Below are 266 nucleotides of genomic sequence, written 5' to 3' on the forward strand. Positions count from 1 at the left end.
CTCATTCCTTGTTCTTATTTTTCTGTTTTTCAATTTTTATGCTTCATGTCTATTTATGTTTTGTGTCTCAACTTCATGATCATTAGTATGTAGTAACTATGTCTTAAAGCTATGAATAAATTCCATAAATCCTTCACCTCTCTTAATTGAAATATGTTTTAATTCAAAAGAACAAGAAGTACATAAATTTCAAAATTATCCTTGAATTTAGTTTAATTATATTGATGTGGTGACAATACTCTTTGTTTTCTGAATGAATGCTTGAA

This window comes from Arachis duranensis, chromosome 6 (genome assembly GCF_000817695.3).
Source record: "Arachis duranensis cultivar V14167 chromosome 6, aradu.V14167.gnm2.J7QH, whole genome shotgun sequence".
NCBI lineage: Eukaryota > Viridiplantae > Streptophyta > Magnoliopsida > Fabales > Fabaceae > Arachis > Arachis duranensis.